Source organism: Diospyros lotus, chromosome 3, assembly GCF_014633365.1.
Source record: "Diospyros lotus cultivar Yz01 chromosome 3, ASM1463336v1, whole genome shotgun sequence".
NCBI lineage: Eukaryota > Viridiplantae > Streptophyta > Magnoliopsida > Ericales > Ebenaceae > Diospyros > Diospyros lotus.
Window position 1 is genome coordinate 4534328 of NC_068340.1, and position 19790 is coordinate 4554117.

Here is a 19790-nt window from a genome sequence, read left to right on the forward strand (position 1 = left end):
TTTGAAATAATTGATACACAGATTTTAAAAAATTAAGAAAGTGATTTTTTTTATTTGAAAATCTTTTATGTTTTAGCGTATTTTCTGATTCTTTATTTTTGTGAAGTAATTTTTCAAACTAATAAATATTTTACACAAATAGGAAACCTCTACTTGTTTAAAATTATATTCTCTCAATTAATTTAATTTAATTTTTTAATTAATTTAACTCTTATATTTTGACTTTTTTTATATGATAACTTGAACCTTTTATTATTTTGATTACACCCTAAATCTACATATTCGAGTCAATTTAATCTCATATATTTTTATATGTAAAATAAATAAATAATAAAATACACATCATTCTTTATTTATGTTAAAGTGTAAAAGTTAAATTGATATCGAAAATACAAGTCTAAAAATATAATCGAAACAATTAAAAATTTTGGTTGTCACGTGAAAAATGTCAAAGTATATGAATTAAATTGACTTAAAAATAAGATTTAATAGTATAATTAAAATAATAAAAAATTAATTGATAAAAAATAAAAATATAGAAACAATAATATAAATTTTGCCTTAAATTTTGTGTTTATAACACCTTATTAATTGTTCTCATTTTTATTTTTTATTCCCTATAATTAAATTAAAAAAAAAATTCCTCCTTCGTCCGAATGATTTTGCTTTGCTTCTGAAAATAACTTGGAATCGAAGACGGGAGCAGGCAAGCGGATAAGATGCCACCGGAAACAATACTTTCAGTGTGCTTTATTCTGCCTAAGAACGGTTAGATAAAGTCAGTGCCAAACAGGACATCAACTTCTGCTTTCTGGGATATGTAGCCCTGTTGATTCGGCTTACAGTCACAGACATAATCCAACACTGCAGCTTTACTGCTCTTGGGGGATCCTAACAAAGGGAGTCTAAAATAACCCACGTTTTGAAGTGGGACATCATCAAGATGACAACTCCACCGGAAAAGTTGGTCCAGAGATGCAAATTTGGTCATCTTTTTAATCTTTATTTGAGATATTCACCAATCATTATTATTTAGTCGTTGTAACCTAGAGAAAATTATAAAAAAAGGGATTTATGTGAGTTGTTATGATATTTTATATTTTTAATAATAATATTCTAAATTTATTTAGCCTTATTTACGAATTATTATTAGTTCTAATTAGATGATAGTGTTGAAATATAAAATGACAACTTAATGTATAAGGAGTTGGACGAAAGGGTAACAATCGAATCATATTCAACTTAGTAGAAGCGAATTTCTTTTTGGACACGAATCAAATGTAACTCTAAAACTTTAATAAAAATAGCATATGGTATGAAAATATACATAAATCATAGCAGAATAATCGAATCACTGATTTGTCTAACAATCTCTGTAAAAGAAAACTATAAAATGTCTATGTTGTCCACCCCTTATCCATCCAAATGTTGAAATGGTGATACCAAAGATGATATATGAGTTATCAAAAAACTAAATCTAAATATTGTGTATTTTTTTATATTCTATGTCTATATATAAATATCACACAGTTATAAAAATGTACAAAAATATATATCTTTAAAATTCAAATGCGGTCCAATCACTTATCTCAATCACTTTGCTTTATCCCATAGTAACCCAAAAGTCTAACAATAACTATTTTCCCAAGTGACTACTTTTTTCTTACATCAGTTTAATTTGATTAAATTTTTTAAAAAGTTTAATTCGATTAAATTTTTTAAAAAGTTTAATTTTTGATTTTATTTTTTTTGTTGGAAGAATAGACCCAACTAAATCATTCGAATTTTAAAACGATATTGTTTTGACATTTACAAAATGACGTATTTTTCTTTTGTTTTGTGGGTTTTCTTTCGATTACTTTAGTTTTTTTTTATTTTTCAATTTAATTGGTTTAATTTGATTTATACGATTTGAGTTCGATTTTTTCAATTATTAGTTAGTTTTTTTTTTCAGCTTAATTGGTTCGTTCAATTCAATTTTGCTCATCGATTAATGAATTTCAGTCAATTCAGTAACTAAATCAACCATTTACGCACCCTTACTCCTAACATTCTTTATTCATATATCCTTTATTAAGAAATATTTAAAAATATTTTTTAGCCCAAATTGTAAAAAACAAGTGCACTTCAGATTTAAAGTAATTTTATTCATACATGTATATATATGTACATAATTTCACACATATATATAATTTGCAATAAAATTTTAATAGGCAAAAGGGAAAATTTTATTTGATTTTGTTAAGAGTTTTTTCAAAAAAATTAATAGAAAGCAACTTAAAAGAAAACTTAACAATTTTCATCCTTGAAGAAAAACGAGAATGTTATGTTGTTCGTGTTAGATAACATAACATTTGTTCGACGTAACTAAAATAAGAGAGAACTTGAGTCCCACCCTTCCTCCTACTTGTCCATGTCAGGGCGAAGAAAGGTATGAGAACAAATCCATGAAGAAAAGACCTAAATATGGGTTCTTTAATGGCTAAGCCTGTTGTAGCAATTATCAAGAACGGTTTACAAATGTTATTTTTATGTTCTTTATTTTAGGTATTTGTCACATCATAAATTTTTAACAATAGACTAAATCAAAACAAGATTAATAAGAATTTAATAATTATCATAAGATCAATTAAAATATCGAGACTAATTTATTATAAAATATAAAATTTAAAGGCTAATGTATGATTTGACCAAATAAAGACCCAATTAAGACAGATCGATGCTGATGTATAGCAGATAAGGACCACGAGTCTCTCATAGTCACATAAAGGAATAAATGAATATATGGAAAGGGATTAAAATACATTTTGAGTTAAGTCTCCTAAACAATCATAAGGTAACTTTTCTAACGACGGTTACAGGTCACTTAGCTAAAAATTCATTCAACTAAGGCTACGAGATCTTCTGTGGTCCGGCCCAGTCTTATTAATTTTTATTAGTAATATTTTACAAATTCATTTACATATTTGTATAGCGTATAAATATTCAGAACTTATCTCTTATGTTACACGAAAATGAAAACGTAAAAACGAATATTTTTTTAAAAATATATATATAAACAGGGTTAAAAAAATAAAAAATATTTTTTTAAAAAAAAATACAGCTCCTATAAAATATTTCCATGCAAATATCTTATCTCAGGGATGTTGCGTTAGCCATACTGAACCTAAGGTCTTGAACAAGCCAATGAGCCATGTCAATAAATTTCGAAAATTGCTTCTACGCAACTAAACTGTAAATATTTTAGTTTTAGTTTTATTTTTATTGACTTATCAAGTGTTATTGCGCAAAAATAAAAACCTACAATAAATAATTAAAAATATATTTTTAAACTTTTAAAAGTTTTTTATTTCCTAACATTGGGGTTGTTCTACTATTATTATTTTTGTATTCACCTAGGTATTCGAGATTCGTCTGACTAATTCTTAGGGGTGGGTTACCTTCTCCCCTTCTCCCCTAATGCATCTCTCGTGTAAATTCAGATGTAAAAATAATCTATATACACTTAGAGCTAAACATTTGGTGCAGTTCATAAAGGACTTGCCTTTCAGCCTTACTGTTGCCTTCCAACTAAATGTTGTCTTCTAAGTCGCCACACTGATTTGAATCCCGATACTTTATATAAAACTTCAAGTGTTTTATCACCACATTATGCTCGTGCGGGTTGGGGTTGTTCTATTATTGATGGATTGAAAACTCCATAAGTAATATTTTTATAAGTCAAAGTTATTGACATTAATGGAGAAAGGTTTTCCTATGGTATAGTAATTGGTATTTGTTGGGCATTCTAGTAGGCCGATTTTGGTGTCAACTTCCTCGGCAGGTGGCAATATCTTCCAAAGCCCAGTTGAAGATTATTGATAATGGGCACCAAAGGTAGTTTTGCCTATGATCAATGCTTCCTTAGTCAATCTCTAATGACACTCCTATTTCACTCTTTATTATATTATAAATAATTTACTCCCTATTTTAATTTTATGTCTAAAATTGTGTATGTTGTTCCAATCACACTCTCTATTTCACTATCTATTTTATTTATTTATTTTAATAAACTTTAATTATATTTATTTTACCTTATCTATAATTTTCACACATACATAAAGTTAATAATCAAATACACAAAATAATCAGATACACATATAAACAAAATTAATAATTAGATACACGCATACATAAAATCAATAATTAAATATACAAATCAATAACCAAATACACAATATCAATCATTTAGTACATTGATAAATAAATAAAAATCTCAAAATCTCACAAACTCACTGCAAATTTCGATCTCTATTTTCTGAAAATTCCAATCCAAAATTCAAAGGATCATCGATCATGAAGAAACCCATGAAGCAATTCCCATCATAATTGATCGCTTTGTTGTTTTCTTTCCCCGATCATCAATCTTCTTGTTTATAGGGTTTGTGAATCACCAAAACCACTTTCGCTTGTCACCACTACTACAGATGCTAGTCATCGCCAGTCACCGTTGTTGTTGCTGATTCTTCTTCGGCTAATTCAGCCTTCCCCGTGTTTGGCTACCACTAGATCTAATGGTCATTGATGGCCATTAGGGAGGGGGAGATGGCGAGAAAGGATGGCATGGCTTTGGATTACCAACTATGGCGAGATACTTCAAGGTTGTCAAATTTTTGGCGAGTTCATTTGCCTTTAACGAGCTCCATTGGAGCTCAATTTATGGATTTAGCTCCATATAGATAGCCTTGGCGTGGAGAATGGCTGCCCATTAGAGATGGCCTTAGATGTTATTCAAGATTCCATGTCTACCCCGCCTATGGTAGATCGACCCGATCTCCTTTGGTAGCTTTCATGCGAAGAATTTGTTGAAAATATGACTTAGAAGCTGCTTTGAAGAAGTCAACATATCTGTTTTGATGATGTGGTTTGAAGAAATCAAAGTACATGATAAGATTAGGTTTTTGATTTAGTCTTCAGCATTTTTAGGAATTTTTCTGTTATGCACGTGCAGCAGATTTGGCTAATTTTTTATGTTTTTTTTTGCTATAAAACAGTAACAATGTTGATCAGATTTCATATAATAAAATTATTCCTTCTCCAATCTGTTCTCTGTTGCACATATGCTTTTTTTTATTCTTTCTCCATAAAAATACCAACAAAATGGTATCAGAGCGTATTTCTTGAGGGACCTGTGAGTTGAAAAAAAAAAAATCACAAACACTCAAATTCAAGCCAACAATCTGCAAAGATGGAAGCAGAATTAAGTCACGGAATGCCGACAGCACCGATATTTGATGGCGAAAACTATCAGGTATGGGTTATTAAAATGAAAGTTCATCTCCAGGCACAAGATCTTTGGGAAGCAGTTGAGGAAAATTACGAAGTTGCTGATTTGCCAGCCAATCCAACAATGAATCAAATAAAGATTCACAAGGAGAGGAAGACAAGAAAGGCTAAAGCCATGGCCCACTTGTATGCTGCAGTGTCTCCTAATATTTTCACAAAAATCATGAACCTGTCTTCAGCAAAAGCCATTTGGGATCATCTCAAGGAAGAATATCAAGGCAATGAACGAGCAAAGAATATGCAAGTGTTAAACTTGATCAGGGAGTTTGAAATGCAAAGAATGAAGGAGTCAGAAACTGTGAAGGAGTACACTGACATGTTGCTTAGCCTTGCTAACAAAGTGAGATTGTTAGGTAAAGATTTTCTTGATCAAAGAATAATTGAAAAAATACTTGTTACACTTCCAGAGAGGTATGAAGCCACCATCTCTTTTCTAGAAAACGCTAAAGATTTGTCAAGCATTTCCTTGGCAGAGTTAGTTAATGCTTTACAGGCTCAAGAACAAAGAAGGCTTATGAGGGAAGGAGGAGTCGTCGAAGGAGCTTTACAGGCACAAGTAAGGCCCATCGGTGGAAAAAAAGTTAAGGATCACAACAAAAAGCTCACAAATGCTGAAAACAACAATAGTGGAAATTATCCACCTTGCTCATACTGCAAAAAAACAAATCATCCACAAAACAGGTGTTGGTGGAGGCCCGATGTAAAGTGTAACAAATGTGGTCAATTAGGTCACATCACAATTGTGTGCAGATCACAACAACAAGAAGGAGAAGCTAGAGCTGTTACTAGCCAACCGGAGGAGGAGGAGTTATTTTAACTCCCTCAAAATCATATTCATGCTTATGCCCCCTCAAAACCATATTCATGCCTATGCCAAAATTAAATTTAGTTGCAGCATCAAAGTCAAGAAGGAGTGTTGAAAATATGACTTAGAAGCTGCTTTGAAGAAGTCAACATATCTGTTTTGATGATGTGGTTTGAAGAAATCAAAGTACATGATAAGATTAGGTTTTTGATTTAGTCTTCAGCATTTTTAGGAATTTTTCTGTTATGCACGTGCAGCAGATTTGGCTAATTTTTTATGTTTTTTTTTGCTATAAAACAGTAACAATGTTGATCAGATTTCATATAATAAAATTATTCCTTCTCCAATCTGTTCTCTGTTGCACATATGCTTTTTTTTATTCTTTCTCCATAAAAATACCAACAGAATTGTATCCTCTTAGTTAAATAGGCTTTTGATGTCTTGTTCCTCGTAAGGATAAGATGCCTTGGTGTAATCTTGTATGGCATAACTTGGGGATCCTAGTGTTCACCTTCATTGTTTGGTTGGCTATTTTGGAATAATTGTTGATCCTTGATTGCATCAATTTGTACCTACCTTTTCCAAATCAATGTTTCTTATGTCACATGAGAGTTGAAAGGCATAGTTACATGTTCTTCGAGTATCCTTATTCAAAATGGATCATTGTATTCTTTCAAAGATGGGCTAAATTTGGTTGGTCCTGGCACTGATGGTATCAAATGGTGTGTTGGACCTTTAGTAGATAGAGTGACAAGTATTCTTGGTAGGTGGGAAACTAGCTTGTTCTTCAAATGATGGTCTATTATATCTAGCGTGAGTGCAACAATTGTTGTTTTCATGGTCAGGAGTGTTTGTCGGACTAGTTGACTCTTTTGATCTAGAACATTGTTTGGATGTCTTTCTACTATTTAGTTTCCCTAATATTTGTTGGAGTTGGTCTTGATTCACTTATTTTGCCTTCTCTCAAGTTGTCTTAGATGGTTTATAGTTTTCTTGGAGCTTTTGCCCTTACGAGTCCATGTGTTTTTCAATTGTGTTGTTAGTTTTTTTCTTTTTTAATGCTTTTGTTTCTTGCTCGGGGTATACCCTAATAATGTTCGTATACAATTCACTTATTTTATGAAATAAATTTCTCAATTACAAAAAAAAATAAAATCCAACATTAAAATTTGTTTTCCAAATCTCAACCCAAGGTAGAGTAAAAAAATAAAAAAAGGAAGTTTACCTTCCAAAACTCAACCTCTCAATTCTAGTGAGATTGAGTTCCAGATAACATTTTTTTCACGTTAAAATATTCTCTTTTATAATAACAAAAATTACAATGTTTTAGTTCATCATATGTCTAATAAAAACCCATTTATACTTTTCTTTACTTTATACATATAAATATATTTTAACAAATATATTTATCTTCATGTTACTTAAAATTATCTTTATAAAATAGATTTGTTAAATTAGATATTCTAGCGCAATTAGAAGAATATAGGGTTTTTTTTTATTAGGTCAAGTGTAGTTAATCACATATGTAGGCAATCGCTCTTCATTGATGACTTTTTAAAGGGTATTGCCTTTTCAACGAGTTAAGTGTGCCAAATCACATGACTAGTGAAAGAGATTCCTCTACACTTCTATATTTCTTTTTATTCTAGTCAATTAAGTGTTTTGACACATTTAATTGAATAAAATAACAACATCCATCGTTAAAAAAAAAGTATACACAAGTATGATTGTAGAGAGAAAAAAAAAACACACTTTTTTTATTAGTGTCGAACACACTTAATAAAATGTTTATTACATAGCAATAATAATTTAAAATAATTACTTATTTCATAATAAATTAGTCTTGTTTTATTAAAAATGTGTTTGGTAGGGGGGGATGGAATGAAAAATGATAAAAGAGTTTTCTTTTGTGGAAAAGATAATATTTACGGCTCGCTTGGAAATTTTAATATTAGAGTTTTAAAAATACAAAAATGTAATTATGAACTAAAAAAAGTAAGAAAATTCCAAAATTTTTAAATCAAAAGTACCAATATAGTGTTTGAAAATTCAATCAAAAGCCCTATTTATTGAGAAAAATACAAAAAAAATAAAGAATTATGTAATTGAAAATTCAATAAAAATGTATTTAGTGAGAGAAGAAACATGAATATTCAATCAATAATTAAATTATTTGGGGATTACTTTGTTTCTACAATTTAAAGACAAATTATAGTCTAATTTGCTTTTGTCATTAAAAAATGAATTGAATTTTGCCTTTGGTTATATTTATTAGACTTTTGCACTTCTTTAAAGATTAATTGAAATTTTATTTGGATTTATTGATCATTTAAAGTTAGTGGTTATATTTTTTCATTTTTTTTCTCTATTTTACTTTTAAAATCATCAATTGGTGCCATTTTCCTCCAATTAAGTATAAGTTTAGTATTTTTTTAATTAATTTACAATAATAGAATCATATTCAATTAATTAAGATTAATTGAGTCATTGTGATCATTTTCTTTTTCCTATTATGTAAATATAAATTTTGATTGAGAAATGATGTCAATGAGTGTCATCGATTTAAAATAAAATTATAAGAAAATTAAGTATTTTAAATTATAAATTTTAAGGAAATTTAATGAATTATTATTTAGTCTTTGTAACCTAGAGAAATTTATAAAAAAAAAGGTTTTATACGGTTTGTTATGCTATTATTCTAATTTTATGCAGTCTTATTTACGAATTGTTATTAATTCTAATTAGATGGTATTGTTAAACATAAGATGACAAAGTAATATATAATGAGTTGGACGATACGGTAACAATTAAATCATATTCAACTTATTATAAATGAACTTCTCTTTGGACATGAATCAAATGTAACTGTAAAATTTTAATAAAAATAGCATATGGTATGAAAATATACCTAAATTGTAACAAAATAATTGTGTAATAGCCTGAGATACCGTAAATATCCTGATTTTAGGCCCTAGAGAAATTTCAGTGAGTATGTATAAATTTAGTAGCAAAATTTATTATTAGAGTTTTAAATGTTTATTAAATTTATGTTTTTAGTGATATGTAATTAATTTAGTTTAATTATGTTTATATGATATGTAATTAATTTATATGCTTATGCCAGAAAATATAGTATAACTGTATATGTAAATATAAGTATGTAAATGTAAATAGGCATGTAATAAGTATAAATGTATATGTATATATGGCTGAAAATAAATAGGTATATGTATAAATGTATGCGTATGTATATATGTATGATATAAAGGTATATATATGTATATATTCGTTTATATAAAAAAAAATCCAAAAAACCTGGATTGTATCAGAGCAGATGTGCGGCCAGAGCATGGCTGCGCCTGCAATCGGACATCTAGGGTTAAGGGGGGGTTTTAATGCTTGCAAGGACATCGGGTATGGATTCTAGGGCACGTGGGTGTCTCGATAGGACGTTCGCGGCGGAGTTTTGGCTATAAATAGCCGAGTTCGCACATGCCCATTCATCCAAAAATTTGATAGCTAAGATCCAGCATTTGAGGCCGCGTCGAGAAGATTTGAGAGTGGGGTCTCGGTCTTTGAGTCGTGGGCAACATTTCTAGTGATTTTGGTGGCCAACGGAGCAGCGGAGAAGGAGAATCGAGCTCGCCGAAAAATCGCACAAGCCGTCGGAGCCGAGACTTCAATCAACAAATCGAGGTATTTTTTATGTTTTTTTCTCGTTTTTAACGCTGTTTTTGGAATTAGAGGGTCGAAAATAAGGGGGAGGGGAGTTTTTTTTGAAGCTCGGAGCAGCCGAGGCGTCGCCGGCGGTGAAGTGGCCACCGAAGAAGACGCCCCTAGTCGGGCGCGTGTAGCCACGCGTCCACGAGTAGGAAGAAGGCGTGTGGCCTTCATGCGTCCATCAGAAAAAAAAGAAAAAAAAAGAAAAAATAAAAATAAAAGAAATAAAATTTTGCAAATTTTTTTATTAAATATGGAATTTTTTTTATGTCATATTTTGTGAAAAATATTTCTAGAAAATATTAAATTAGCCATTTATTTAAATAGTTTTCTTATTATGGAAATAAGGAAAAATAGGAAATTAATTAAAAAAATTCCAAGAAAATTCCAGAATATTAGAAATATTATTTAAGGAATATTAGTAAGGAGAAATAAGATTTTATTAAAGTCTAGATAATTTTTATGCAATTTTTGAAGAAATAAGGCTTAGAAATAAGGCATAAAAATAAAAAGAAATTATAGAAATTATGGAAAAATAGTAAAATGATATTCTAAAAATAAGTTTAATATTTTAAGAGTCCTTGAGGGCAAGAAAATTAAGTAATAGCCGCTCGGCACGATTTTTGAGGTCGACACGTTTTTCGAGGCAACTTAGCTGTAAGTGTACCGTTTCAAGCTAAGTACAATTATAAATATTTATTTTCGAGAATGCTTTCATTATATTGACATACTATGATATGTACCCAACACGTAGATTGCATCCATGATATGAAATGCATAAATACACGTCGATAATTGATCACATGCATTTGAGGTCGTAGGGAGTACGAACTGGCACCGTTGCCTTACCAATGGTGCACCCATACACCCCGGTTTCGAAAGAGGTGGCCGTAAAAATGGTAAGTAGCATGAGGGGTGCAGTTGACACCTACGATGAAAGACATTGCATACACATATGACATAGCATTAAGTACCTTACCTAGATGATTCATCATCTAACTTGGGTTCGCCCCTGGAACATTCAACGTTTCAGTCAGGACTTGCAGTGATGATATCGAGGTTGGAGATGTATAGTGACGCGAGACGTTAAAAAACGATGAAATGTGCCACGTTATGTTGTAATATGAATAGTTTAAGAATTAAGTACATTTGTTTTAATTTCAGAAGTTTATGTAATAACTTTGTAATAAACGCTATGTTCAGTTATTCATATATGTATGAGCAGGTTCGATTCAGCTTTCGCTTTGAATTTATTTTTTAGTGTAAATATCTCGTTTAGCACTAAATAGGTCTTGGGAAATTTCGAGAGTAATGTAAATAAAAAAAAAATAATAAAACCCAAATTTCCTAAGGCATAACACGCCCAGAAAGATATGGGTTGTTACAAATTGAACCACTTATTTGTTTAACAACTTGTGTAGAAGAAAACTATAAAAGCTTTCTTTTGTTCACCCCTTGTCCGTCCTAGACTCAAAATGGTGATACCCGAGATGGTGCATGAGTGACCAGAAAATTGAATTTGAGTACTGTGTATTTTTTTTTTTCTATTCTACGTCTATATATAGATATTACACATATATACAAATGTACAAATATCTTTCTTTAAAATTTAAACGTGGAGGAATTTGAATTTGATTCAAATTCCAACCAGCTATCTCAATCACTTTGCTTATTAAGGAACTTATCCTATAGTAATCACAAAATTTAACAACTATTCCCCTGAAGTGATTACTTTTTTTCTTGCATCAGTTCAATTCAGTTAATTGTTTTCAAATGTTTGGTTTTCGGTTCGATTTTTTTTTTTTTTTGTTGAACAAATTGAACTAATCGAATTTTAAAACGATGTTATTTTGATATTTATAAAAGAACATCGTTTATTTTTTTTGGTTTTGTATGTTTTTATCGATTAGTTTTGTTTTCTTTGATTTTTTTTTCCAATTTAACCGATTTGATTTGACTTCGATTTTTTCGATTATCAATTAATTCAATTTTTCAGATTAATCGGTTTGTTCAATTCAGTTTTGCTTCTTAGTTTAGTTTAATCAATTAGTGAATTTTAGTTAATTCGATAATTAAATCGGCTGTTTATATACCCCTACTCCTAACCTTCTTTGTTCATATGTACTTTATTAAGAAGTATTTAAAAAATATTTTTTAGCATCGAATTGCAAAAAACAAATGCAGTTTGAATTAAAAGTAATTTTATTTATATATATATACACACATAATTTCACACACACATATATATATATAGAATTTGTAATAAAATTTTAAAAGGCCAAAAGAAAATTTTATTTGACTTTGGTCAGATTTTTTAAAAAAAATTAATGGAAAGCAATTTGAAAGAAAACTCAACAATTGGCCTCTTTGTTGCAACTTAAAAGTTATAACTTTTTGCTTCTAGCTTCAAAAAAGTTGGATGTAGTGTTTGTTTTAACTTATAGCTTCTACTAGCTTTTTCAAAACTGGGGTACCCTAACTTTTACAACTTATACTTAAATGATTACATTGTTATGACAATTTTGCCCTTATTTTTAATAAAGAATTACCCTCTTGTCTACGCAATCATGGGTTTTTCTTCTCCACCGCTATCTCCATTTTCAGATCTCTTTCTCTTTCTCGCCATCTTCCTCTTTCTCTATACTTTAATTAATTTTTTTATAATACTTAAAACTTATACATATATATTAATTAATTTTTAAATTATCATTCTATAACTACTAAGGGTATTATGGATAATTATACAAAAATAAGTTATTTTACAACTACTTAACTATAACTTCTAAGAAGTTGTAGTAAACAGGTTCACAACTTATTATAAGTTTTAAAAACTATAATCTAAAAAGTTAGAAGTTATAATTTCTTTAATTAAGGTGCAACAAACGGGGCCAATTTCCATCCTTGAAGAAAAGACCCAACTACGGTTCCTTCACTGCTAAGTCTATAGTAACAATTATCAGGCACAACCGCTTACAAATGTGACTTTTTTGTTTTTTATTTTAGATATTTATCACATCATAATTTTTTAATTGAAATTTTAACAATAAACTAAATCGAAACAAGATTAATAAGAATTTAATAATTATCATAAGATCAATTAAAATATCGAGACTAATTTATTATAAAATTTAAAGGCTAAAGTATGATTTGACCAAATAAAAACCCAATTAAGACAGATCGATGCTGATGTATAGCAGATAAGGACCACGAGTCTCTCACAGTCACAGAAAGGAATAAATGAATATATGGAGAGGGATTTAAATACATTTTGAGTATCATAAGGTAACTTTTCTAACGATGGTTACAGCTCACTCAGCTAAAAATTCATTCAACTAAGGCTACGAGATCTTCCGTGGTCCGGCCCAGTCCTATTAATTTTTATTAGTAATATTTTACAAATTCATTTATATATTTGTATAGTGTATAAATATTCAAAACCTATCTCAACCAGGTTGCGGTGGCCTTACTGAACCTAAGGTCTTGAACAAGCCATGTCAATAAATTTCGGAAATTGCTCCTACGCAACTAAACTTGAAATATTTTAGTTTTATTTTTATTGACTTATAAAGTGTTATTGCACACAAATAAAAACCTGCAATAAATAATTAAAAATATATTTTTAAACTTTTAAAAGTTTTTTATCTCCTAACATTGGGGTTGTTCTATTGATGGATTGAAAGCTCTGTCGCTAATATATATTTTTGTAGGTCGAAATTATTGACAACAGATAAAAGGTTTTTCTATGGTATGGTAATTGGTATTCGTTGGGTATTTTAGTAGATTGGTTTTCATGTCAGCTTCCTCGACAAGTGACGATATCTTCTAAAGCCCAGTCGAAGAGTATTGATAATGGGCACCAGTGATAATTGCCTATCACCAATGCCTCCTTAGGTCTTTTTTAGTGGCACTCCTTATCTCACTCTCAATTTTATTATCAACAATTCACTCTTGATTTTCTTCTTTATTTCACTCTTTATTTTATTTATTTATTTTAATAAACTTCAATTCTATTTATTTTACATTATCTATAATTTTCACACATATACAAAATTAATAATTAAATACGCAAAATAATTAGATACACATAAACAAAATTAATAATTAAATATACAAATCAATAACCAAACATACAATATCAATAATCCTATACATTTATAAATAAATAAAAATATCAAAATCTAACAAACCCACTGAAAATTTCAATCTCCACTTTTTGGAAATTCCGATCCAAAATTCAAAGGATCATCGGTCATGAAGAAACCCACGAAGCAATTCCCATCATCATCGATTGCTTCCCTGTTTTCTTTCCTTGATCACTAATCTTCTTGTTTTTAGGTTTGCGAATCACCAAAATCGCTTATGCTCGTTGCCACTACTAATCATTGTTGCTGATGTTAGTTCTTCTTCGTTCGATTTAGTGTTCTTCGCATTTGGTTGCCACCAAATCTAGTGGTCGTTGATAGACATTATGGGGGGGGGATGGCAAAGAGCAAGGTTTTGGATTGCCAACTATGTCGAGATATGTTAAGGTCACCAAATTTTTGGCAAGTTGATTTAGCTTTAGTGAGCTCCGTTGGAGCTCAATTTATGGATTTGGCTCCTTATAGATAGCTTTGGCGATGAGAGTGGTTGCCTGTTGGAGATGGTCTTAGATGCTATTTAGGATTCCAGACCTACCCCACCTATATATGGTAGATCGGTTCGATCTCCTTCGATAGCTTCTGCACGAATAATAGTATCTTCTTAGTTAAAGAGGCTTTTAATGTCTTGTCTCCTCATAAGGACAATGTGCCTTGGTGTAATATTGTATGGCATAGCTCACGAATCTCAACATTCGCCTTCATTATTTGGTTGGCTATTTTGGAACAATTGTCGATCATTGATCGCCTCAATTTGTACCTACATTTTTGACTGCACTCTCACCCTGCATTTAAAACACAAAACAAAACACAATAAAAATTTTATATATATTTTTTTTATTTATTTAGGCGAGAGGTTTATACTCGTCAGTGTACGAGTGCAGTTGTAGTCCAAATTTAAATTTATACTTTCTGGATAAGTCCAGGTCGTCCACTGAGAGATTTATTTATGGCAAAAGAAAAAGAATGTCACACACGCACACGCATTTAGAGGATGGATAACATGATTTTTTATGATTTTTTTTAGATAACAAATACTAGAAAATAAAACAAGACAGAAGTTGAAATAAATACTGAACGTGAGAATATGAAATTGGATAGTACTTGAGTTAAGACAATTTCAGTGCCAACCCGTTGATTCCCAAATTTAAGCATAAAAGATTAGCAACATTAATTTAATTTCAGATATGAGGGTTTGTTATTAAATGCAATTAAAGATAATGATAGCTCTAGTTTAAGCAATCCCCATACATGATATGCGGGATTCTAAGTTAAGAAACTACCATAAATTCAATTACAATTAATACACAAAACAACTAAATTAATCATCCGGGTTTGGGTATGATAGCGTTTCCAGTTCTAGTAACTCTCATGCATGACATGAAAGCTCTAAGTTAGGCTTACGCTCCAATCCAAACCTAGTGATTTTTCAATAATCAAAACACACTCATATTGAAGTTTAAACTAATGTTACTCATTTAAAGCGTAACTTTATTTGGGAATCATTGGCGTTGGACACTGTCCTTGCCTTAACCCAAGATTAGATTTAGCTACTCATCTCCATTAAATTAATTGACAGGAATTTAAATGACATAATTTAAATAACAGAATTTAAATGACAGAATTTAAATGACAGGAATTAAAATAGAAGAAACTAACCGGCCATTTAGGCGGTAGATAATTAAAATACAAGAATTAAAATTGCAAGAATTTAAAGGCTAAAACTAACCGTCCATTTAGGCGGTGAATAATAAAGTAATAATAAATGACATAAGAATTTAAAAGAAGAAAGAAATGAAGGTAGTAAGATCACAAGAGAAAATACTAAAGAAAATGAGAGAGAACAAAAGCAATTCTCAAAGAGAGAATTCTAAGGAAATAACTAAACTTTGATTCAAGAATAATAATCACACTTACAAATGCAATCAAGTGAGTTATTTATATGCCACAAGATGCAATACAAACCACACAATTTCAATTATTCAACTAGACATAATTATATCTAATGGGCACTCACACACTTAAAGTTAAATGGATTTTAGCTATAATACACACCTAATATTAAATGGATTTTAGCTAAAATACATACCTAATAAAGCACTCATAAAGTTAAATGGATTTTAGCTATAATATCCACCTAATAGTTAAATGGATTTTAGCTAAAAAACATACCTAATAAAGCTCTCACATAAAAAATAAAAATAGATTTCTATAAATTGGTTTTTTAATCTTTATTAGGATTAAAAATAATCCTTGGGCCTTCTCCAAATAATATCTTCCATGGGTTGCTCAAATTGGGCCTTAATTCTTCATGGGCTTGAATTCTTCATGGATTTGAATTTTTCATGGGCTTGATTTCTTCATGGATTTGATGTCTTCATGGACTTTAAATCTTCATGGGCTTGATTTCTTCATGGGTTTGATTTCTTCATGGATTTGATGTCTTCATGGACTTTAAATCTTCATGGGCTTGAATTCTTCATGCCTAAAAAAAAATAATTTAATGTTATTAATAAATTATATATTATATATATGTATTACACATGGCACACATATATATATATTAGATTATATTATATATATATATTACATGCATGCATATAATGATGTATATGTATTATATATAATTTTATATATTATTATTATTATTATTAAATTTTACTTTAAAATTTCATTTCATTCATTTTTCAATTTAAACTTGCATATAACCATAAAATATATATTAATATCTAATTTAAACCATTTTTAAGATCAAAAGAAGGGTATAATTATAACAAAATTTTTACAAAATTAACCACTAATCAATTTTCCAAATCGGTGTTTCTTATGTTGCATGACAGTTGAAAGGCATAGTCGCATGTTCTTCAAGTATCCTAATTCGAAGTGGATCATCTTATTCTTTCGAAAATGGCTAAATTTGGTTGGTCTTAGCACCGATCAAAGGGTCTATTGAGCCTCTGGTGGATAGAATGACAAGCATCATTGGTAGGTGGGAAATCGACTTGTTCTTCAAATGATGGTCTACTATATTTGGCGTGAGCGCAACAATTGTTGGTTTTGTGGTCAAAAATGTTTGCCAGACTGGTTGACTCATTTGATTCAAAACGTTGTTTGGATGTCTTTCTACTCTTCAATTTCCTCGGTCTTTGCTGGGGTTGGTCTTGATTCACTTATAGCGAATTCTCTTGAGTTGTCTGAGATAGCCTATAGCTTTATTAGGGCTTCTACCCTTAGTATCTATGTGTTTTTTGATTGTGTTGTTAGTTTTTTCTTATGCTTTTGTTTCGTGGCGGGGGTATGCCCTACCAATACTTGTGTACAACTTATTTTTTCTATGTTATAAATTTCTTAATTACAAAAAAAAAAAAAAATTGTTTTCCAACAATAAAAGTTTACACTTTGTAAACTTAAATTCATCAAATTCTCAACCCAAGGTAGAGTTAAAAAAAAAAAAAAAAGGGGGGGAGTTTACCTTCCAAAACTTAACCTTACAATTTTAGTGAGATTGAGTTTGAGATAACATTTATTTATATTAAAATGTTCTCTTTTATAATAACAAAAATTACAGTGTTTTAGTTCATCATATATCCCAATAAAACCCATTTATACTTTTCTTTACTTTATACATATAAATATATTTGTTAAATTAGATATTCTGTAATCACAAAATACACGGATTTGTTAAAATATAGTTTATATATATGTAATAATAAAATTGATATATAATTAGTTTATATATAAACTTTATTTTATAAATATTGGTATATAATTATAATTTTTATATTATTTTTAATCATTTAACATTCTAACTCAATTAAACTTTAATATTTTACCAAATAATTATAATCGAAACTTACCTCAACTTAATAAATTACCAAACACTTTTCTATGATCAAACTCATTTCATTTCACTTACTTCATGTCAACTCAATCTCAAACGAACATGAATTAAAATTAAATTTCCTTATATTACCCCTTATCGATGACTCCTTAAAAGGGTATTGCTATTTTGATGGGGCAATTGTGTCAAAACACATTGCCCACGAGAATATCCCAATCAATTAAATGTGTAGCGCAATTAGAATAATATAGGGAATTTTTTTTATTGGGTCAAGATGTGTAAGTACTCACTATTTATTGATGACTTTTTAAAGGGCATTGATTTTTCAAAGAAGATGACTAGTGAGAGGGATTCATCTACCTCTTATATTTCTTTTTATTTCAGCCAATTAAGTATTTTGACACATTTAAGTGAATAAAATAACATCATCCGTCATAAAAAAAAAAAGAAAAGAGAAAAAAAAAAGAAGACACGAGCATGCATGTTGCATCTGACACGACGAGTTGATTATTGAGATAAAGAAAAGTAGACACAAGCACGTATGTTGCATATCGCATGATGAGTTGATTGTCGAGAGAAAAAAAATACACTTTTTTTTATTGGTGTTGAACACGCTTAATAAAATATTTATTACATAGCAATAATAATTTAAAATAATTACTTATTTCATAATAAATCAGTTTTGTTTTATTAAAAATGTTTTTGGTAGAGGGTCGGGATGGAATGAAAAATGATAAAAAGAGTTTTCTTTTGTGGAAAAAAAAATATTTACGGCTCACTTGGAAATTTTGTAATTAGAATTTTAATATTAGAGTTTTAAAAATACAAAAATGTGACCATGAACTTAAAAAAGTAAGAAAATTTCAAAAATTTTAAATTAAAAGTTCCAATATAGTGTTTGAAAATTCAATCAAAAGCCATATTTATTGAGAAAAATGCAAAAAAATTAAAGAATTACGTAATTGAAAATTGAATAAAAATGTATTTATTGAGAGAAAAAACATGAATATCAATCAATAATTCAATTATTTGGGGATTACTTTGTTTCTACAATTTAAAGATAAATTAGAGTCTAATTTGCTTTTGTGATTAAAAAATAAATTGAAATTTTCTTTTGGTTATATTTATTAGACTTTTTCACTTTTTCAAAGATAAATTGAAATTTTATTTGGATTTATAGATCATTTAAGATTAGTGGTTACATTTTTTTTATTTTTTTTTCTCTTTTTTTACTTTTAAAATCATCAATTGGTGCCATTTTCCTCCAATTAAGTATAAGTTTAGTATATATTTTTTAATTAATTTACAAAAATAGAATCATATTCAATTAATTAAGATTAATTAGGTCATTTTATTTTTTCTGTCATGCAAATATAATTTTTTGATTGAAAAATGATGTCAACCAACGTTATCGATTTAAAATAAAATTATAAGAAAATTAAGTAACTTAAATTATAAATTTTAAGGAAATTAAATGAATTTTAGTTTTTTTTTTAATTTTATTAAGATGCTTCGTATTTTTATTTAAATGAAATTCCTATTTATTTAAAAAGAAAATAGAAATTAAATTTTTTTATAAATAATTAAAGATAAAATATTAGAAATTATTTTCCAAGAAATAGAAAGTAAAATTATACATAAATTGAAATATCTCACGTCGTGGAGGCATACATACATACCATTTAAAGATAGATTTTGTGTTCATGTGTTGTAATATTACACAATATATATATTAGAAGGGAGCGTACAATGAATCTCAACTTACAAACTCAACGTAAAAATACCATATCCGACGTGGCCATTTATAGTTTTTCGCAGACGATTTTACCCTCGGCTTTGCTGTTTTACCGTGCCAGCTTCGAAAGCATGCCCTAATTACCTACACGTAGGACACAGTTAACCGTCGATAACCGGTGAACTATCAAATTACCAATCCCTGAGAAGAGGCCCTCCGAAAAAA